The sequence below is a fragment of the Diceros bicornis genome, chromosome 6 (assembly GCF_020826845.1).
Source record: "Diceros bicornis minor isolate mBicDic1 chromosome 6, mDicBic1.mat.cur, whole genome shotgun sequence".
Lineage (NCBI taxonomy): Eukaryota > Metazoa > Chordata > Mammalia > Perissodactyla > Rhinocerotidae > Diceros > Diceros bicornis.
The window spans coordinates 46,776,932-46,799,972 of NC_080745.1; the positions used below are offsets into that span (position 1 = coordinate 46,776,932).

General features: G+C 36.6%; 1 long non-coding RNA gene across 1 annotated transcript in view; it reads left to right on the forward strand.

Annotated features, from left to right (window-relative positions):
* The first annotated feature begins 2,470 nt into the window (after positions 1 to 2,470).
* Positions 2,471 to 23,041, forward strand: part of LOC131407199 (uncharacterized) — a 173,668-nt gene continuing 153,097 nt past the window's right edge. The window contains exon 1 of the long non-coding RNA XR_009220463.1: positions 2,471 to 2,633. This is a non-coding gene — a long non-coding RNA (uncharacterized LOC131407199). The remainder of the gene's footprint in view (positions 2,634 to 23,041) is intronic.

The following is a 23,041-nucleotide window of genomic DNA, read 5'->3' on the forward strand; positions in this document are numbered from 1 at the left end:
GATTGCATACGATCCATAAGAAAATGCAGTGCTCAGATGCAATTCAATTCCAACTACAAGATGTGTCTCCTGGCAGCAGGCTCACATTAGGCTATAGTGGTGCGACATTGTGCCTTAGCTGGAGGGGTATGCCTGTAACACAAGCAAAGGGAAAGCATATCTCCGATGAGAAAAGATTCTTGGAAAACTTTGTCTTAAATATATTTACTTTTAGTGTTAGGGAGACAGTAAAAGACCTCAAACTTATGGTCCTGAGAGATGGTAAAAACCAAGTTAGACCACAGGCTTTGGAATCACATATACCACGTTTCCAATGTGGACTTTGGCTCTTACTTGCTGTGTGACCCAGGCAAGTTACACAACCTTCTGGTGCTGTAGTTTCCTTACCTACAAATAAGACCATAACACCTATCTCATAGGGCTGTAATAAGGATTGTTATCTAATATGCACTAAGCTTCTATTACCATGCCTGGATCTTCCTTTATTTCTCCCAAGTTATTCAGGGAACTAAATGTAGGGGGAGAGGAAGGCGTGATTGGTTCAGAAAGGAAGAGATTCAACCCAAAACAATTACTAAAGAAGATGGCAAGCCACATACAAACCCAATAGGTCCTTGTTTGTTAGTTTTGCATCTTTTCTTACTTTAGTCTACTTCTACATGTTAATTCTCGTGTGCTAATACCATTATTTAGACATTCTGACATTATAGGGCTCACTTTGCTTGGGATAAAGAAACACTGGCCTTGACCTCTCTAGGAAGTATTTTCACATTCTAATTCCTTGAACTTGGTACCAGAAAGACATATTTGTCCCAGGAGTAGGAGGATTATGCCTGTCTTCCGCAAACCAAATGCTGGAACCAATCGAATTAAGCCCTTCTAGCACCCAAGCTCTTACACCGGAGACCTATTTATTGGTCCTGGAAGTTGACTGCCTCTTGCAGTAACTACTTATGGACAATAACCGTGTCCTCCCAAATGCAAAAATGAATGGATGAATAAAGCATAGGGGTTCACTGTGGAGTCACCCTGGTGTGCTGAGGGCAAAAGAGGGCCACTGATTGGTAAGATCTGAAGCTGCAGTAGGCGTGTAGTCCACGTGAATGGATATTCTGTAGGTGTAATGAACTAAGATTCAGATACTAGAGCAGTGGAAGGGAGGTCGGGAGAGAGCTAGGAAGGGGAAAAAGTCGAGCATGAGGAGTAGTTAAGATCAACTTCAGAGACTGGGCTATAGGAATTAAGTTGTACAATTGGCATGAAAGTTTTTGCCTCCCAATTAAGGGGGCTTCCAACCGACTCTGCTTAAACTTGAAGGAGCCTTGTCCCAAGGGCTGAGCCAATTGTGAAGTTCATGTGCTAGGAAAGCTGGGTGAGCAGTGGGTATTAAATTAATATTCTAATGCAACTCAGTCTTCCTACAGTAGGGAAAAGGGCCTGTGTGGTCCCCAAGGGTCAGAGGAGAGGCAAGTACCCTATTGCCACCTTGCATCCCCCTCCGTTCTCCACCTATGGGGAAATGAGGGGCTCTGCTTTTGACACCAGGAATAGTGTATAAATGGAGTTTGGGTAGAAAACTCCATGACCTTGTCTCCACTTTGGCTTCTGACATATTCCTATCACTTTATGATAGCACAGTAACAACCCCCAAATCCTTAGCTACTCCCCCACAATGCCTTGAAACTTCAAATATAAATCTATTTGCCTAAATCCAATCCACCAAAATCCATTTTATCAATTGGATAATTTCTGAATGACTTATTAGCTAAATTTGCACGTTTCTTTAAATATTTATAAAATTTAGAGTAATTCATATTGTTTGGTTTTTGAAGCTTCTGAAGATCTCTATATGGTTTAGTTATCTGGCTCTCATTTCATCTTACTAATTGCCTTTTAAGGTTTGTTGTATTTGTGTCTCTACTATATTTTTACATTCAAACTTGGAGAGAGCTGGAGCAGAGAAAGAGGGGGAGCCCTCATCTGGGGGAAAAGATCAAGAGGAGAGTTCATTCCAGGAACTGGGCATTTGGTAAAGTAGATATTGGATGAATTGACTTTTGGCAAATTAGCTGTCAGTAAACTGGCTTGCTCTCTGCAACTTCAGGAACTCAATCTAAAAGGTTGCCTACTGCCTTTTGTAGGAATATTTTTTTCCCCCAAATAAAAATCAATTTTCTAGCAAGTAGAATTAAATCATGCTGGAAGAAGTAGCTCAAAATAAAAGGGGAACCTGTGCACTTAGTATGAAAAATAAGTCTCCTGTTATATTAAAAAATACAGAACCACATAGTTAAGGAGCCAGTATGATGGAGATCTTGGAGATGACTTAAAGTGATTTATGCTTGGGATTAAAAAAGGGTTCTAAAAGAGTAACCTCCAAATTCTAGGAAGGATGATTTCAAAACTCACTGAAAAGCAGGCTCTCTTCCATTAAAAGGAGTTGTTTTTCTTCTGGCGGCAAAAGAAAATCCTGTTGGAGAAGTGAGTGCTAAGTTATCCAGCAGTACTGACTCTCAGAAGGGAGCAGCTGTTGCTGGGAGCAAGAGAACATACAAAATTGATTAGAGTTCGGACTGTGATGACAGCTGTGAATGGCAGTCCTACTTCTGGAAGGGCACACTAGCTTTTATGAGGTGAGAGCATTCAAAGATGAATGAGACACACAGCAGCCTTCTTTCTTCTTTTCCATAAGCAAGTTACTAGCACACAAGTTAACATTCATGGGTTTGCAAATGTAGGCTGATTTCCCTCTTGTCATATATATTTTCCCATGACAATTGGTGAGTGAGCATAAAAGAAAATTTAAACCCAAAAGAAATTAGTTTATATGTTATTGATATTGCTGTTATAATTGAGAGAGCTGTGCTTTTAAAGTATTGTGGAATTATTTATTGATTGAATGTGGCTTAAGAGAAGAAAAAACTAGTTTATCTTATAACAAATATACATTTAACTCGTCAGATTTGTCTGTTGTGTCCATCAGAAAGAGTCAAAAATGGAAACAAAATTTGGTGGTACAAACAGTACAAAACTAATTTTACAGAGAAAAATAAATTTGATAAGGCAGAGAAGTTTAAAAATTTCCGGGTAGGAATTTTTCATGTTGCCTGACTTAGTAGTATAGTCTAAGTTGAAAGTACAGTCTCATATGAGCATAACAAAATCTAGGAGCTAACCTGGTTGCGTAGTGGTTGGGTTCGCATGCTCTGCTTTGGCAACCGGGAGTTCGCAGGTTCAGATCCCGGGTGCAGACCTATGTGCCGCTTATCAAGCCACGCTGTGGCAGGCGTCCCACATGTAAAAGAAGTAGAGGAAGATGGGCACAGATGTTAGCCCAGGGCCAATCTTCATCAGCAAAAAGAGGAGCATTGGCAATGGATGTTAGCTCAGGGCTAGTCTTCCTCACCAAAAAAAATAATAAGAAGAAAGAAAATCTAGAGTGTTATGCAAAGCATAGTTCAAAGTGAAGGGCTGCGGGATAAATTTCAGAAAGCAAGGGAATTCTGCTCATGTGAAACATTCATGGAGTCCTTAGAAATTCAGCAACCAACTGATTCCATCAGTATGAAAGAAAATTTTCTTCTTTAATTGCCTTTACTTCAATAATAAGGCAAGTCTATGACCTTTTCTTTCCACTTGGAGAACAACATTTCCATTTTTTATTTTGGGGATGGGAATGAGGGTAGCATTGAGTTTTTCCTGAGTCTGGGACCTTGGCTATCGCTTCAGAGAGTTCTAATATTTAGTTCTATTGTTTCTCCATTTGTTCTTGAGGTGGCCTATACACTTAGCTATGCTGGCTGCATATACTTCTACCAGTTCTTTAATATCATTCTCCATCAGTCTTGAATCTGAGGATACAAGAAGGCTTTTGCTTGTTTCATTTAATTAAAATTGGCATCTTGAAGGAGAATTTCTTCCTAAACATGTATATCCATACTCTGTTGTCCTCTTGTTGAGTTGTTCTTCTGTTATTAACAGACTCCGAGGACTTTTCTTACCTTTTCCATTTCTATTACTCTTCTTCACAACTTGTACAGTCTCTTAGATGTTTTATATTCACTCAGTGTCCAGCATTTGGAATTTTAATGGTATGTTTACGCTCTGCTTATTTTTCCTATCTCCTGAAGAGTGTTTCCTGAAGAGTTATGGATATGGCCATAAAATCCAATAAAGATGCATTTGTCAGACTGATTTATTTTCCAAACTCTGTCCCTGTTAAATTCATAAAAGAAACCAGATTTCCGCAGATATTTGACTACTGTAGTGGAAATGATAAGAAGTGCAAGAGTCATCCAGGCAAGGATATTAAAAAGAGCCACATGAGAAAAGGCTCTGTCACTTGATACTAAATTGTTCCTTCTCAAAAGATGAGGCAGTCGCCTAAGTAGAAAAATTAATCATAAAGCATGTTAAATCATCGTGCATGATAAAAGTTGGGTTTTATGATTCATGATAATTAGTTTGGAGAACTAGAAGGTATAACTAAATAGACTTGTGAGAAGAACTCACAACTGGGTAAGTTCATTTTATTTTCAGATTCAGCAGTCAAGGCGAATGCTTTACAAAAAAAAAAAGTCTCCTAGATTTATTTGATCATTATTATAAAACTTACATTTTTAAGTCATGGAGCCTCAGCACCATAGTGTGATTTTTATATACCACCTGGTAAGTAAATAAATGACTCTGGGTAAAACCTCAAAATAAGAGACTAGTTTGTCTTCAATTTTGTGTCCCATTCTCTATCATCATATTTCCACAAAATTCAATGCCTTTTTTTCTTGTCCCGTGGCTGTTCCAGAGTCACAATAATAGTAGTAAAACTGTATCACCCTGGTTCAGGTGTCACAAGCAAAAATAGCTGGAAATATCAGACTTGAATTTTTCTTTACTAGGTCAAGAGAGTGGAACTCCAATGTTCTCTGTGTGCTCGCAATCAGTTGTGACTATCAATTTTTTTCCACCTCATATTTTTTGTCTTCTCCTCTGACACTCAAGACATAATCCACTCATTCTCTGGTCACTGTGTTCACTTCCAGTGGAGAGTTTGTTCCTGTTGTGTTTCTTTCATCACCATGTTGGCTCCCAGGTTAGGACCATTGTGAGAATTCACCGTTTATGAAATTGGCTTAGCTATTTTTTTGCTCAACTTCAACTGGCACCATGCTCCATTTCTTTTCTTAAGCCATGTTTCCATGTGATTTTTCTCCTCTCATTTTGAAGATACCTTGAAGACACAGCTTGTTGACACATTTCTTCTTCTCACCCTTTTCCCCAGGATTCTCTTACAAGTCACTTTGGGCTCGGCCAGAAGATAATTTGACACAATGGAATATAAACAAATTTGATCCTTCTCTTCAATCCTTTTACATTGTCCATGCACCAAACCTTGTGCATCTTTTCTCCCTTTACCCTGGGACAGACCTATCAGGCCTCTTTTGAGAGGTTTAGTGGAGCCCTTGCTGTCTGATGGATTAGAGGTGAACGGCCTGAGGACTGGCCATTAGCCCCGACGTGTCTAGTTGTTAGTAACACGATTGGATTTTATTTCCTTTCTTGCCTTCACTCACATAGTAAGGCAAGTCTACAGTCAAGGGTCAGGCCTGGAAACATCTGATTTTGCCATGTACGTAAAGTTCAGTTCTGTGGTACTTTCATTCTGTAGACATTGTCAAGTTACAAACCAGAATTATTTGCTTATTACTAAAATATTTTCAGGAGCTTTATACACATGTAATTGGTGGCTCCCCACACCTTATCATCACGTGAAAAACAGGGCTGCTTTTCATAGAGGTCCATATTTTCCCCCAATACAAACCATTAAATATTTTTTGGAATTCATGCTTGTCTTTTCATATAACAAGCTAGACCTAATTTAAATTAAGATGGAATTGTAAATTGAAAAACCACAGTATTACATTCAGTCTTCATCTTTAAAATGTATTTGGCCATCTTTATCAAAGTGACCTCAAATTAGGACAGCATTGTTAATTTTCATTTTGCTGATAAGGAAATGAGGGACAGGGTGAGGTTAAGTGAGTCTCCTGGGACTACACTGAAGTCAATAGGAAAACTTGGACAGAAAATAATCTTACTGACTTCCTAGATACCTTTGTTATTTGGTTTGTTTACTTATTGTCTACTGAGCAGGAATATCTCCTAATATAAAGAAAAATTGTAGTTCAAGATTTTTAGCCTCCTACAATTTATTTATATTCTAAAAAATACGCAGGAAAATAAAAACATAACCTTTGTAAAAAATACTATAATATAAGGATGATTTAGCCGTTATTTAAATAGTTTATCAAAGACATCATGAAGTGGTGCTATTTAAGTCTACGTAGTAAACCCTTTTTGGAGCTAATATAATATGTCAAGATCATAGTCATTCAGATTCTTGCAGCATCAGCAGAACAGAGTTAGGAAAATATCTCAGGCAGTTGTTTGAATGAATATATGTGTAAAATATAATGACCCTCTAAATTCATTCTTTAATCAAATATTGAGCACCTACAATATGTGGATTTTATTCTAGGTGTTTGCTACTGGGAAAATGTGTAGTTAAAAATGCAGTACTGGGGAAAATGTGTACTTAATCTTTTCAGAATTGGTAGTAGAGTTTTGCGTGCATCTTGAAAGCCAGTTTTGCATAAATTTTATTAGTCTCTTTTTGGGTTCCTTTTGATTTTTCTTTTCTCATTTACAAGCTCATCATCAAACGATTGATTAAAATACTGTCTGCTTCTGTTCTGCATGTCAGCCTTTGTACCATGTCAGAAAATGTATGAACTTACTTCCCTTTTCCAGTGTTTTATATCTCAATTGTCAATTCCCAATTATTTGATTCTTCTTGCTCTGACTTATGATTTCAATTTTCCTCCTTTTATTAGCTTTGTTTCAGATTATCTATTCTCTTTTATCTCTGCTTTTGTTCTTTTTTTGATGAATATTTCTTTGAAACAACTCTGAGATCTAGGCAATAACACTTGACTTCATAGCACAGAGATTGGTTAGAAGTCTATTTCCTTTTGGAAAATAGCCATTTCTAGAAAGCATTGTTCATAAAACCAACTTTTGTTCTTTAGAGGGATTTTTTTCAGCTTTGCATTAATTATATTTTAGGAACTCATGGAACTTCATAATAAATTATAGACACTTATTTATTTATTTTCTTTTTCTGGGGGAAAATACCTGTTAGATGGTTTCTAGAACCTAGAATGAAACTTGATTATCTCATGCTCAGGTGGAAAAAAATCTGTTTGATTTCCCTTTAACCTATTGAGAAAAGGAATTTAAGATATCTCAAAGATTAATCAGAGTACATTGACATTTGACTCTACTAAAATAAGTATCTCTTGTCAATGTTGTGAGTTTTAAAAGAAGAGGCATAATTACATTTGATGTTATTTTGAAACACATTTTAAAAGGGGACTAAAAAAAGGACAGATTGATGGCAAGATATGCTACTTTTCTTGTAAATCTTCCAATAGTAATAAATATTGGTAAGATGCTTTCTTCAAAAATGTATTAATATTTATTTGATTACTTGTGTAGAAAAGACTGCTAACTTTTACATCTGTTGTAAACCAACATTTTTGCTTCACATATATCAACTGAAGTTCTTATAATTGTGAATTTTATTAGTACAAAAAGAAAACATATTGAATGGTTTTTATGCCATGTAAACATAGCATATAAAAACTTAAGTATATTCCTTGTATTTAAAGAGTATTTCTCCCAAAGAGTTTGTGTCTTTAAATATATGTATTTAAGGGACTACCTTGGCCAAAAGATTGAACACTATCAGCATATATGTATTATTTACTTTCTATTTGAGTTTTTGGAAGATGAATACAGTCAGTGTTCCACATTCATTATGTTCACATGTTTTTTCACTGTCTTTGCTCTTCTGATGACTACTAAAATGGAATTGTATTACAAATATTAATATTCAAGGCACGTTCATGAAAATGGTTCCTTAACTGTATCTGGAAGACAGGAAATCAAACACTCTTTTCCTTAAGTTCCTCCTTTCCACAGACCCCATCATGAGTTACAACTTTCATGTGGATGGACGCCACTTCCTTTAAACATTCCTCCCTTGGTTTTCCTGGTGCCTCTCTAACTGATCCCTACAACTCTTGGGTTACGTAGGGGCACTAGGCTATGTGCCCTATAGCAGCGATGTGTCCTTCTGGCCCCCTTCTGGGCAGGATGCCAACCATCTGTGATTTTTAATGGTCTAGGGCCTAGCCAACCTGGATCTTAACTTATGTCAAAGAACAGCACATCTTGAAGGAACACAGAACCCTTCCACATGAGCTACGTTCCTGGGAACACTGTCGTACCAAGGACAGTCCCTCTTGGCAAACACGTAGTCTTTATTCTCTTGCCTGTATAAGCAACCCCCTTTCTGCCTGCGGTAGCGGGTGCACAACTCCGTCCAGCTAGCTGCCCCTGGACACTCCCTATACATAAGTCCCAATAAACCTGTATGGCTCGTATGCCTTCTCTGGGTCTTTTCTTCGGTCTCTCCACACCCTCTCCTACACTGCTTGCTCAGCTGGATGTGCCGCCAGACAAGTTACTTCACATGAAAATTGGACAAAAGATCATCTCTTGTCAACTTGACTATTTTCACTCCATGAGAGACACTCATAAAAATTTCTACGCTTTGAAGATGTTTCTCTCTTTTCAAGTCTAGTTTACAAATCTGAGTAATTGCCCTGGGAAACTTTTCTTGTTTCTTTCCATAGCTCTTCTTCTTGCTCCAACTGGGATATCACGTCTAGTTTCAAAGCTGATGCCTGGCTTGCAGGGAAATACTTAGGACTTTGGGGAGGTTGGTCCAGAAAGACCAGGTTCTTGTGCTTCTCCAGCTTCACATCTCTGTCCAGAGTTGTCCCCTTCTCCTGAGTGAGGTTCACAGTCACATCTTTGAAGTTCACTTCTTCTTCTAAGTACGCCCGTTGGTGGCCTGCAGGCTCATTTGTCCTGCTCCTCTGTGTCTCCTCCAGGCATCAGCAGGTTCTGAGGACTCAGGGTTTGCTGCTTTGGAAGCTGCTTTGGTCAGTGTCTTCATGCCGACCTTGTCCGTGTCTGGCAATTCCAGCCAATGCCCAAGACTTTCCCCATCTCTATTAAAATATGACTGCACATATATCTCCTCCTGAGGTCACCTCTAATTTTAACCTTACTTACCATGAGATATTCTTTATTCTGAACATTTAACATTTATAACTGGATCAATACATACTATTTATTTTACGTTGGCACCAATAGCTTGGTGAATAATCTTCAATCCCACATGAAAGTTATTGCATTCTTGTGTAATATGTTAGACAAAACTTGTGAAGTATATTTTCCCTCCTTTCCCTCTTCTACTAAAAAAAATTAACATGTGTATATGGACTTATTCTGTGAATTTGGTCTATGGATTGGGGATACATGAGACAGAAAGGAAAATAGTTACCATATCTAATTTGATGTAAATTGTATTCTTTCGGTGGACAGGTGCGTTATTATTGAAGATCTTGATTTGGCTAAGCATTATCTTGGGTACTACTTGGAACAGGGGAAAATAAAGAAGGAATAAGGGAAAGAAATGAAACACAGCACTGTGAACGATGGGGATGAGCCTAGTAAGACATGTACAAGGCCTAATACCAATATTGGAACAGGTGCTATAACTTTTATATGCCTTAACTCTGGCCTCTTTGTGGGATTTGTCACTTAAAATTAGTAGGTGTTGTGTAAAGTGATAAGACTTTCCACCCCCAGGTCATTCTAAACACAACTTACCAATTGAGCAGAAATTTTTGGTAATTGGAAAATTAATATTTATCACATCAGATGAGAAGGATTTGAAGGTAATTAAATGCTACAATTGTTTCAACCTTGATTTTTAAAGCTTTTTGTCTTAACTGATTTCATTAAATTCTCAAAACAATCTTTGGAAGTGTGAGAGCAAGCATTATTATTCCCATTTTATAGCTGATGAAACTGATACTTAGAAGTGAAACAATCTTCTCTAAGGCTAGTGCATATTAGAGTCCACTAATATTAACTGTCTAAACTTAGTGACTTGGATACAAACTAAAGCTAAAGAAACTTCCATTTTTTTTTTTTTGCATACCAATGTAGGCTTTTCTCATGAGGGAAACCATTTTAGAAGCTAATTCTGGTACAGTGAGAGAGAACTTTCTTTATATTCTGGGCTGTTGCATCAAGCTGAGCAGTCTAATCAGTGACTCAGACCTGGAGGGAGGAAGCAGGGTGTGATTAATACCCCAAACCTCTGTATTTCTGCTACTTGCAGCAAAGGAGATGAGTTGGTGTTAATGCAATCTTCAGCCTCAGGGGAGAAATTCTGATTTCTGGCCCTCTAGCAAATACTGAGAGGACTAAGAACTAACCAACAACCAGAGTCCTCCCCCCTGCAGTGAGGTCAGGGCTGGTTCTTGGCTAAACATTTAACCAATGCTCGAGTCCTTCCTTACCCAGCTGTTGTGTCACAAGTGTGGCAATGGGGAAAAGGGCCGTCTGTGTATAAACTGAACAAACTGGCCTCACTGATACCTACAAGTCCTACAGTGGAATGGAGCATTCATAATACTGGAAGGGAGGGGCTTCCTTCACCTTCCTCTTCCCACCCAACACAGACTGTGAGCTCATGCCTTGGTTACTCCAGAATTCTAAATATGGAGAGAACCTCAACTGTCAAAGTGATAATGCGGTAAATAGGCTCTACCTTCTAACTCATGGGTCTCCAGGTTTTGGGGTATGCTTTCCATGTTGCATGTTTGCTCAGACTTTTGGAATCCATATTCCAGCAGGAACACCAGGGGAAACACTAGGGGGAAAAAGGACTTTCAGTGGATCAATCCAGCTTACTGGGCTCTTCTCTTCAAAGCAGTATTAACTAGGCCTGATCCCACTTGGGCTGGATAAGCACACTTGGAGTTCTTTTACTTTTCATGATTGAAGAAGTAATGGACTTAGCTCAGTCAGTGGGATATAGATTTAGAATCATCTACCATGCATATTGTGTCAACTGTTATCCTATTTTGTACTCAAGAAAATACACGGAATATATTAATTATATAGTAAAAGTTTACTTATCTGATGGGAACAGCTCTTTTACAAGTTTCATAAGAATTGGTTACATCTGAATGTAAGAACATTTAAATCTTTGAGGAAATATGTATCATTTTTCTTGTCAATTTTATCAATTTTTGACAAATTAACTATTACCCTTAGCAGGTATAATTATACCTTCTTCCAAAGTGGAAAGGTTCTGAGTGATATTTCTTTATGAGGCATTTATAAGATATTAATTTTGACAAGTGTTATAAATCTATCTCTTTGTAAGAGTCTTTTACATTTTTGGTGTCTATTTTGATGACTTTAAATTGTTTATTATTTAAACTATATCTTGGACAAGTTGAATGGTGAATAATAAGTATTTATTAATGTCTACCAATTTTTGGAAGCCAGAAAATTACTTTTTTCTCAAATGAAAAAATCATAGATTGAATCATACTGTAGACAGAAAGGAGTAACTTGAGAAATTACTACCTCTTAGGTAACTTATTTTTATCTGGAATTAATTTGGGATTTCTCCTTCTATTACATGAAGTATCAATTGTGTCATATGTGATCTATGATTTATGACATACATATTAAACTTTATGTGCACTTACATTTGGAGTAAATGAATGTGATTTCAAATGATTTTCTCTATCAAAGTTATCTTCAATTGGCGAAACATTACTTGAATTGTTAAGTCACATTCTGAAAGCGTTACAAAATATTTAAAGGGATATTATTTACTAATTTATAAATCTTCAAGTGATTTCAAGAATAAAGACTGAGACAAAGAGAAAAAAATGTAAATGGTACAGTTTATGAACTTAAGGTCAGGGGACCCAGATGAGCGTGGATATTGTTGATGGCTTTTTGCTATTCTCATTTGGCTGCAGATGGTTTTCTGAAATACTGGAAGAAAAGAGAGGCTTGGATCAACAAGAGCTCAAATGTAGGACTACAAATTTGTCCTTCAAGTGGGTAGTTCCATTCCACGCAAATTTCCTTTGTTTGAAATCAAGAAAAACAGTGTATCTTTTATGTCCTGTGTTCTTACTGCAATTGCAATGTGGTTTTATTGCATTTAGGTACACGTTAAAGAACTAGCGGGTGGTAAGTTGTTAGAGGTGAACAAACTTGCTTGTTCTCTGCAATTATAAGACCAAACCTGGAACAAGGAGTTTCTGTTTTCTGCTGGGCAACTTTTCTGTCTAATTTTGAGTTGGGATCCTAAAGCCATTTATTGAATTCCACAAAATGATTTAGAGACAGAGTTCCTAGGGGAAGTGTTTCCCCTAGGAAACACTTCCATTTTTAGAGTTGCAGTCAAGTCTAGTGGTTAAGAGCTGGAGCTTGAATCCTTACTTTATCACTTACCAGCTGTGTGACGTTGGATAATCTCCCAAGACCTCAGTCTCTTCATCTGTAAAATGAGAAAAAAAGAAATGATAATTACAAAGAAAAGAGAAAGATTAGAATGAATCCTGTGGAGTGCCTTAGAATTGCAGGAACCAATATGAAATCATGGTTTTATATATGTATGAAATAGATAGAGAAATGCATAAGCATGTGCAAATATATACCATATATATCACTTTTTTTCACTAGCTCTGAGAGGGCCTAGAAGTAATGAAACCTCAGTACCAGTAAGTACACCTAGAGTCTACAGCTTGTTTTCTAAATTTTATTCCCTTCCTCCCATCAGGACCTAAGGTTGCCTGGAGAAAAAGCTGGTTTCAAGACTGAGGCATAGAAAGTATAAAATGAGCCTGGAATATTTTGCACTTTATAGTGAAGAAGGCTAACAGATACCACTTAAGTTAACATCTTCAACAATGAGACAAATCAGCATCGTGAGCCTTTTGATATGAGAAGTTACTTCTGTGGTATTTTTGCCCAACTGACTAACGTAACTTTAATCATGAGGAAATATTAGACAAACCTAAACTGAGAGATAGTCTACAAAATACCTAACCCAAAGTCCTCAAAAGTGTCAATGTTATGAAAGACAGACAGGGGAACTATTCTAGATCAAAGGAGACTAAGCAGACACGACAACTACATGCAGTGCATGATCCTCCACTGGATCCTGGACACGAGAAAGGACAATAGTGGGATAATTGGCAAAATTTGAATGAAGCCTCAAACAGTAGTCAACTTTTTTTTTAAATGTTTTAAAATATTCACGTTTAGTAAGGATTTGACTTGAGTTGGCATTATTGTCATGCTGTATCCAAAGAAGTGTGTGTGTGCATGTGCACTTGCAGTGGAAAGAGGGAAAGACTTGTTTCTGATTGTCTCTTCATAATTTCTCCTAGTAATAGAGGCACAGTGAAAAAGAATGATATAAGTGGAATGCTTTCAATTTCAATGGAGATCTGAATATTTTATTTCAGCCGTTAGTAAGAAATACTACATAGAAGTACAACCACGCCAGGCCTAACATTCCCAGTAATTTTAATATGCAGTTTCTCTAATTCTCTCAGTGACAACAGAGGTTGAGAAAGTGGCATTGTAAGAACTAAAAGTGAAATCAGTGGAATATGGCAATTGTAGCAAAAGCTGATAAAGTAATAAAGAACTAATAAAAGAATAAAAAAATAAGACAGATTGAAAGTAACTTTTCTAGTAAATCCTTTGCCCATAATGTACTTGAGAAAGAAGTAGGCATAAGAAATTAACCTTGGGTGACTCCTGAAGGAGGAAGGATCTGTGTTTGGGCAAGTTTGTTATTCCCAATAGTGAAGCCTGACAGTGACTTGGAATTAGGATGAGGAGTATGCCTCTGCAGCATTGAGTTTCTCCTTTTTCTTCTGGTGATAGGGGGAAAAATTTTATAATTTTGACCACTTTGATTAGTTTAGCTTTATGTGATTCATTTTAACTATAATATTAGTCTTAATTATAATACTAGAAACTATTAGGATTCTTGCTAACATTACCTAATTTTATCAAAATTCTAAGGTAGCTGTAGTGTCTTTATTTTGCTGGTGAAGAAACTAGTGTTTAGAGAGGTTCAGTTATTTGCTTGAGATCACAGAGCCTATAATAGGTAGTGAATCTGGGATATACATTCAGACTGAGTCATTTCATTTATCTAATCATTCAGAAACATTCAATGAGAGCATGCTATGTGTCAGACCTGGATTAGGATTAGGGGTCACATCAGCGAATCAGTCAAGTAAATCGTCTGTACTTGAGGAGGTTACATTCTGTTTGGGGTGAACAAGTAATAAACAAGTGAAATATTCTTAAGAAATTTTGAGGTTTTGATCAGTTCTAGAAAGGTTTTCCTTTTTCTCCCCTGTATTTTTACAAGATAATTAGTGGAGTTAGTGATTTAGGCAAGAAAGTCAGAGAAGGCTACTATGACGAATATAAGATTTGAGCTGAGACCTGCAAACTGAGGAAGAGCCAGCCATGTGAAGTAAAGACCTAGGGGGAAAGCATGTGCAAAGGCCTGAGGAGGATTTCACTTGCCTTGGCATGATTGAAAACGAAGGGAGGTCAGTGTGGCTGTAGCATATGAGCAAAGGGGAGGGTGGTATGAAAAGGGACAGGTGAGATAAGCAGGGGCTAACCCGTGGTATAGCAGAATTAGGAATTTATTCTAAGAACTCTTTCAAAATGGAAGATCTAGAGGATGAAGAGGAAAAAACAAATGATAGTAATTTTAGAACTGGGAAACCAAGGCAAAAACTCTGTTAATGGGAGAGGATTTTGGCCACAGAGACTCTTCCACATTACTCAAATATTCTTTCTGTTGTGGTGTTCCTGTCTCTTTCTAGATTGTTTGGAGATGAGCTTAGATGGGCCAGCTGAGTCTTTATCCCGGATGCATCAGACAAATGCTTCCTAAAGAAGCTTCTCTAAAAGAGGGAAGGCTCTACTCAGTTTCATAAACTCAAATCTAGAAATCTCATCTTTCCAATTAAGAGAAATAGCAGAGAAATGCTTAGGCCAGTCTATATACCCTAGTTCTTAAGAGAGTACTTGGCTCATGGAGGAATAGACTTAAATGTCTTTGAATAAATGAAACAAGACTAAGAGAATTCTTTATTTAATCAAAGAAAAATAGACAATTATCCTTGGATTCTTTTGGCAATGATTCAAATGACAAAAATTTCCTTTTAAGTAAGGAAATATTAAATAATGGGGAAATATCACTCGAAAATTTTATTTAATTTGCTTCTGCTTTGTTTTCTTGCATTTCTGAATTCAAATTTGGGCAACCTTGCAGTTATTAAACCCAGACTAAGTTTTCACATAAGGACTAAAGGGATAACATGTTATTTTAAGACGATTTCTCCTTTTATGTAACTCAGAGATAAGTGTAAGTTTATGTTCCTCTAATAAATTAAATGTGCGAAGGGTGACCAGTAATTCAACCTTGATAATGGGATATATTTTCTTTGCTGTCTTTTAATCCTAAAGTTGTTTTCCCTTTAAATGAGTGTCCTTAGCCTGTCTCAAAAGTAAAGCTTCTGGAACTGAAGTCCTATGATCTCTACTAAGCGAAGTGGCACTGAGGAAATGAAAAGAAGCTAAAGATAATTAGACTAATGCCACCCGTTAAAAGTGAAAGTGCCACTATTTTCCAAAGCCTCAGTGACTGTGGTCAAGCCTGATGAGAGACGTCTTATTTATGTCAGGAAAAACTGTGAAAGACTTTGAAATGTGCAAACAGGTTACTGTGAGTCTTTTCAATGGAATACTAGACATAGTCTTGCTCACTCTTCTGGGTTTTCTGCTTCTGTAGGGGTCTAGGCCTTTCTTAGACTTTGAACTGTTTTATAACTTTGTATGTTTTGAGAAATTAATAGTAATGCAAATAATTCTTGTCTATTAAAACACAACTGAATTTTTTCCAGTGGAGATGCAGTTCATTCCCTGTCTCACTGCTGCAGACAAGGCCAATTTTATATCTATTAATAAATTCACTGTTCTTTAAATTCTCCTTTGAAACAGGGTTTTACATGTTACTGTTTCCCTTATTGATTATAGGCTAAATAAAATCATTGACAAATATTCATTTTATATTTGTATGACAGTCATGATTTTACCTTTCTTAAAAAATATATTTTTATAATTCCCCCTTCAAAATGAAACTCAAGGATCTAATTTCTTTAATGTAAATAGCATCTTGATTTTTTTTTTTTTTGATCCTATGTATCTTCCCAGGCTCTGAAAGCAGACACTATTGACTTCCTTTACATCTTAAATGTTTCAAAAGGTAGTTGAAATATCCCTTAAGGAAGACATAATGTGATCTTTTAACTCATTTTGAGTACAGGGTAAATGCAGTAATAATACTTTCTTGTTATGATGAAAACGGTTTCCTCTGTACGTTGTACTTTAGTGTTTTCAGAGCCTACTCATCTGATTGCATGACTCACGGAAGGACGAGGACCATATACATCTCCTGTGCTTTGTTCTGAATTACCTTATTCATAAAGGCAAAATGACATAGATGGCGAAGTTGGGTTATGGCCATTGTTTTCTCTCTCTTTTCAGAAATCTCCTTCTTCCTGGAAGCACCTCCCTCACATGTGCTGGACACCTCACATGTCTCATTGAGGGTTTCCTGGCACTGTCCTTCAGAAATAAATTCTGTGTGTCAGAACTTAACATTGGGGTGCGTTTGCCTCTCAAAAGCCCACTATGTCATTGCGTCTCATCTTGGCCTCATGGTTATAAATATCTTGTGATTCTAGTCTCCCTAAGAACCACATGACTGTGAATGTGGCCTTGCATTATCATTTTGGGAGGCCTATAAATTTTAATTGGTATTCTTAGACACTTAAAAGAATAAAGCTCTAATGGTGAAATTTCAGGCAAATTGCCAGGCTAAGAGAAGCAGTTCTCACTATGCTTTCCAAATTATACTACATTAGTGTCAGTTTATTCTATTTGCTTTTAATATTCTTCCTGCCAAAGTCATATTCTATTTGTGCTGATGACTAAATCAAATCATGTCACTATAGCCTTATCAGGTCAACTGAAAGAAGGAAGGAAAGAGGAGATTATGAGTGACTTTAAAAAAATTTTAGTCTTTTCTGTTTTAAAACAATGAATTCTAGTAGAGATGACTTACTTTTCCTTACTTTTTTGGGCACCCTTAAAATAGTGAATTCTAGTAGTTTCTCCTATATTTTCAGGCAGAATGCTGGATCTAGGGTCTTGCATGTGTGAGTCTTTATGTGTATATTGTTGTGAACCTGCTAGTAGACACAAGTGGACAGGCCAAAGTATGGGGTAGAGAGAAACTGAAAGACTTGGCAGCTTTGTCAAAACAAGTTAGCTTCTATCTTTTATTGATTTTGAAATCGTGTGAAACCTATGTTTGACGAATATACTCCAGGACTGTGGAAAGGAGGACAGTGGCTGCTCACTCTCTTACCCATTTACCTCCTTATCCTCTCATTTTGCCAGGCTCAGGAGGCCCCTGGCGTTGTCAGGGCAGTGTGCTCCCGTGAAGAGAGCTCTTGGGAAAAATAAGGGAAAGATAAACAAGAAAGGGTATCTATAGGAAGCAGCACAACAGAAATTGCAATTATGCTACAGCTAAATTGAATTGAATAACGTATGACACTTATCCCACCTTCAGAGTGGAAATTGGGCCTAGTTATAATTGGATTCTAAAACATAGATTTTTTTTCTGAAAAAAATTAAGAAAATAAATTTAAGAGAACTTTTAGAAAGAAGAATCTTGTAGAACTTCAGTTTAAATTTTTAAATAAATAAGCAAGTTAGGTTTCCTTGCAGGTATTGAGATAAGGACAAATACAAATTAAAAATAAGAGGCTGAATTCTCCCTACTGAAAATAAAGGAAGAAACTCCCCACTCCCTCCCTTTTCCTAGAGCATTTAGAAATTATAAGGTCTTTCTCTGTCTCTCTGGAAAGTATATTCATCTTTTTAAAAGCTAAATAATTCTCTTACCAGTTTTACCACCCAGGACTGTCTGTCTCAAGGACCTGAGGGTCATCTCTTTGAAATGTAGTCATCAAGGAAGATAGAGCCCCTGTCTCCCAGTTTCTGTGAGAGATAGGAGCCTAGCTTTGGTGAGTGCATACCTCCAAGTTGTAAAACTAATTCTTGTCATAAAGATATGAGAAGTTTATTTTTCCTGAGAGTAAAGCCTATTGGCAAACACAGATGGTCATCCCCATCACCAGGTGAATTTAGGATGAACTGTGTGTGTGACCAATGGTGCTGTCAAGTCCTCTTACTTGGGGACTAGTTATGGTTTATCTTGAGAACATGTATATAATGTGTTGTATCTACTTGGCTATATAACAGGGTTAGATGTATCTACTTGGCTATATAACAGGGTTAGATTTCTTTCTGCCTTTGCAATCTCTTAGCGGATTTCCTGTGATGTGCGTCACATTCTGGTTTAATGCTTATAGAAGACTAAAATTGTCTTTGTTCTCTTCTGCCTTTGTGGAGAGATTTTCTGGTTTGGGAGGAGATTGTTTTTTTAATTATATTTCTCCAACAGTGTTTTGGATAAAACCTTGAAAGTGTATGTTAATAATGGCTAATATTTCTTTAGCATTTAGCCCTGTTTGGTTCTCGATGTTTCATGGGCAGTATTTACAAGCACACCCAGCTAGTAAGTTATGAAACCAGGATTTGAAGCCAGGCAAGATGAATCACCTGCACACACGTTTCACAAGTAGCTGTCCTGCTTCCCTACACAAAACAGGGTGACTTCTAGCTCAACATTTTAGTCACAAGAATTCTCATCAAGATGGTAACTACTCTATTAGGTTATTTAGGGAAAATACACTGGTTGGAATTTCCATTTGCCGTATTAACTTTGAAAGACAACCTCCTTCAGTGTGAATTACTTTGATTTGTTGGCCAGCAATTTGTGGCTACTGGTAACTTCTAATTATCTAGCACTTAGTGCGTCTGTATGAGCCCTGAAATTGGTGAGGAAATGATGAAAGCATTGACAAAATCCCTCTGTTACATTCATTTGAATGTAAATTTTACTAATCTAATTCTCTGCTGGGCTCCTGAAATCTTTTAGATTTTTTTCCCTTTTTTAGTATGCATGCAATAGCTCATTTTAATTTCCTTTTAGTCAGCATTTTTCTGGAAAAATATTTTCAAACTTGTCTCTTTGGATGGATGTTAGGAAAAATCAGGCCCCAAGATTTGTTATAGTATGTGGTGGGCTTGGATTCAGATTTTCTAGAATATGCTAATGAGGCTCCAGACCCACTGGTAGAATCCTGATTTAGGGTGACTAGCAAGTCCACCCTACCCTGATGGGGTAAGTCCCTGAGTGTGAGATGTTACAAAATATCAATTGCTTCCTCTAGGTTTTATTTTCCACCTTTACAGGTTGTGTGGTATGGAGGGAATTGGGGTGAATGAGGTGATTTCTAAAATCTTGTTTGGCGATGGTGGGGATGGGGAGTGGTGGTGGTTGGTTGTACTCGTGTAGAAAGAGAACATTTAAAAATCAATAGGTTAAGGGCCAGCCTCAATAGCCTAGTGGTTAAAGTTTGGTTTGCTTTGCTTCAGCAGCCTGGGTTCCGTTTCTAGGGGCGGAACCACATCACTTGTCTGTCAGTGGCCGTGCTGTGGTAGCGGCTCGCATAAAAGAAGAAAAGAAAAAGAGGAAGATTAGCAACAGATGTTAGCTCAGGACTAATCTTCCTCAGCAAAAAAAAAAAAAAATCCATATGTTAAGATACCAAAAGCCAAAGCAATAAAGCTAAAATAAAAATTAGGACTACATTAAACTAAAGAGCTTCTGCACAGCAAAGGAAACAGTACTTTGAAAAGGCAGCCTACTGAATGGGAGAAAATCTTTGCAAACCATATATCTGATAAGGGGTTAATATCCAAAATATGTAAAGAACTCATATAACTCAATAGCAAAAAAACAAATAATCCAATTAAAAAATAGGCAAAGGACCTGAATAGACATTTTTCCAAAGGTGGCATCCAAATAGCTAACAGAACATCAAAAGGTGCTCAATGTCACTAATCATCAGGAACATGCAAATCAAAACCACAATGAGATCTCCCCTCACACCTGTTCGAATAGCTATAATCAAAACAACAAGAGTTAAATGCTCGGGAGGATGTGGAGAAAAGGGAACCCTTATACACTGTTAGTGGAAATGTAAAATGGTATAGCTATATGGAAAACATTATGGAGGTGTGTCAAGAAATTGAAAAATTGCCATAGGATCCAGCAATCTCACTTCTGGTATATATTCGAAGAAATTGAAATCAATATCTCAAAGAGATATCTCCACACCTGTGTCATTGCAACATTATACATAATAGCCAAGATATGGAAACAACTAAGTGTTTGAGGGATGCATGGCTAAAGAAAATGTCATATATATATATATATATCACATTTTATGTATTCACTGGCATGTTACTCAGCCAAAAGAAAAAAGTAGGAAATCTTGACATTTGCAATAACATGGATGAATCTGGGGAGCATTATGCTAAGTGAAATAAACCAGACAAAGACAAACACTGTATGGTATCACTTATATGTGGAATCTTTAAAAAAGTTGATTTTGTAGAAACAGAGAAGAGAATAGTGGTTTCCAGGTGCTGGAGAGGGGGAAATGGGGTGAAGTAGGTCAAAGGGTACAAATTTTCAATTATAAGAAGTTCTGAGGATCTAATGTCCAACATGGTGACTATAGTTAACACAGTATTGTAATATTATTTAGAAATCAGTGTCTGTTGTCTCTTTTCCAAAATAATAGCTAGTTTTTTTTTTTTCTTATTCTTTAGATTTCAGCTCCTCCTTTGGGAAATTTTTTAGAGAAGGTTCCCTTACCTCCAATCCAAAGTATGTTTCTTTCTGTACAATTATTTTCTAAAATACCTCCACATTCTTTTTTCATTTCCAGCAATAATAAATCTAGCACAACGTTTGATTATTTAAACTCATTTCTCATTATTTGAGGTAGTTATGTTCTACGAAGTCCTCACAAGCACTGAATTAGCAAATACTAAGCCATCGCTCCTGGGGAAATACGTTAGGTGCCTGTGAGCTGCCTCTGGTCACACAGTTTTGTCAACCGAGTAACACACAACTTTGTTTTATGTGTGTTTCTGTTTACAAACAGCTTATTTAGTATGTGTTGTTGATTCAGTAACATCGAACTCAGGGCCAACAGCAGTATAACTCAGACCTTAAACAAAGCTTATCTAACACTTGTATTTTCTCCCTCAGGCATATCACAGCTTCCTTGTGCTTAGAAACACTGGACAGCACTTCAGCACTATGTTTGGGAGCCATTTAAAACAGTGAAATCACCATAAAAAGAGCAAAAATGAGAAAAACGTGGCACTAAATAGACTGTGGAAAGGACACTTGTTTATAGGATGAAAGTTGAAACAAGAAGGCAGAGCGTGGCCTTGTTCTACCTCAGCGGGAATGAGTGCATTGGGTGACCCAGATTTTTCACTGCTCTACATGTGTTTGTGGAATGACTGTGAAAGTGCTGTTAGTATTGATTTTGGTGTTACTAATACTTTAGCAAATAGATAAATTTGCAATATTGGGATCTGTGAATAATGAGGACTGACTGTATTTGTTTATTTATTGACTTGTAGTTTGCCTACTGCACCACACTGTAAATTCCAGGAGGGCAGAGATTATGATGTCTTTTTCACTGAAACTAGAACTGATGCTAAATAAAATATTAAAGAAGCACCTAAGTTTGGCATCGGTATTTAGCCAAAATTTAAGATTTGGCTTCAGTTTTGGCCTCAGACATAGGAAGGCTGAATTACTGAATGACTACTTCAATGACATTTCTGATATCCCTGGTCTTGCAAATGATGGATGATGATGAAATCAGATAGTTTAGCATCAGACTTAATCAGCATAGCATTTTCAGTAATGTGAACAAGGTATATCTTTGGGATCTATTGTTAATCTGAGTATTCACTTTAAGTATACAGCACTGTTAGACTAAAAATCTCCTTTTGTCCTTTATATGTTGAAATTCTATGTGTGTTAAGGTAAAATATATATTTATTACAATAGTATAATTTTGCAATAATGATAATTGTGAAAGCTGTACATTTTATATCCAGAATAAATATTAATAACTTTCAAATAGTTACATAGATAAATATATTTTCAATATGAATATCAAGAGAAAGTGTGTTAGGTAGATAACTTTATGAAAAATATCCTTTTTGAAGTAACAATTTTTATAAAAATTTAAATAGTACAGCAGAAAAATGAGATTAATTTATATCACAATCATAAATTTGTTGAGTTGCATGCTATACTAGTATATTTTTAAACTGAGATATAATTTACATATAACTATCAGTTTCTGGTATAACATAATGATTCACCACATTGTGAAATAATCACCACAAAAAAGGCTAGTTAACATCTGTTACCGCATACAATTATAATTTTTTTTCTTGTGATGAGAACTTTAAAGATCTACCTTCTTAGCAACTTTTAAAGCTATCCTAATATTTTAATAATAAATATATGATCTTTAAGAAATCCATTTACTTTTTCATTACATAATTAATCTTAAGTAATGAGTCATGAGTCTTGGGCATGAGTGTAGAGAAGTAGAGTCACTTCTTTGAGGATATTGTATGCCTGTTAAGGACCTTGGATTTTATCCTGAAAGGAACAAGGAGTCTTTGAAGGATTTAAACAGAGGAGTGATGTGTACAAACCCACATTTTGTATTGATCACTTTGGCTTTGGTGTGGACAAATTTAATTGGGCCAAGATAAGATTCTGGGGTACCAATTATTAGATTATACTACAGTCCAGGTAAGAAATGATGAGAATGGTTATACACTAGAGCAATGTCTAGTAGATAAAATTAACATGGTCTAGTCTTTTATTTTGTTAAGGATAAAGCAAAGATGATCCCAGGTTCTGACTTGTGTGATGAGGTGTATAGTTATTTCATTGAGA